We start from the raw sequence: 589 nt of genomic DNA, 5'->3' as shown, positions 1-589 counted from the left end.
GTGATTGTCATATAGCGTCATTTATGTAAATTTTCTCCTGAAAGTTAAAAAACTATAACACACACACAGAAACATGAGTCGTCAGCCAAAGTCCAATAATCAAGGCACATAAGCCTACCACTGTTTACCAAAAGAACATGAGTCCCAGATAGAGAAATTTTCATAACGTTATTAAAAACACTGTATCCTCCTCTCGACACGAATGGTCATTTTTATCACCAAATGAACAACGATCTTTCCCCTGTTGATGCGCACCCGTTCATTTATACACACAACTCAAAATGCCTTTTTATAGAAACATAACCATGATATCAAAGGAATCTATTTGACTATGCAGATGAGAGGATTATGGAGATAAATGGACTTACAGGATTAATGTTATTACCTCTTAACTGTATCGTTCAGGCTTCTATATCTCTCCTCTTTCTCTTCCGCTGAGTGTTAATTATTGCTACATTGTTAATGATAAGTTAGAGTGGGTTGGTCCAACTGATTTGCATTGGTAAATCCCCTCCTGTAATGAATTTGAGTTCGGGATGATATGGTTTATCGAGAAGTTAAAGTGAAAATAAACGTTAGTTACTCTTCT

This window comes from Penaeus monodon, chromosome 24 (assembly GCF_015228065.2).
Source record: "Penaeus monodon isolate SGIC_2016 chromosome 24, NSTDA_Pmon_1, whole genome shotgun sequence".
Taxonomy (NCBI): Eukaryota; Metazoa; Arthropoda; class Malacostraca; order Decapoda; family Penaeidae; genus Penaeus; species Penaeus monodon.
This window is presented reverse-complemented; position numbering follows the sequence as displayed.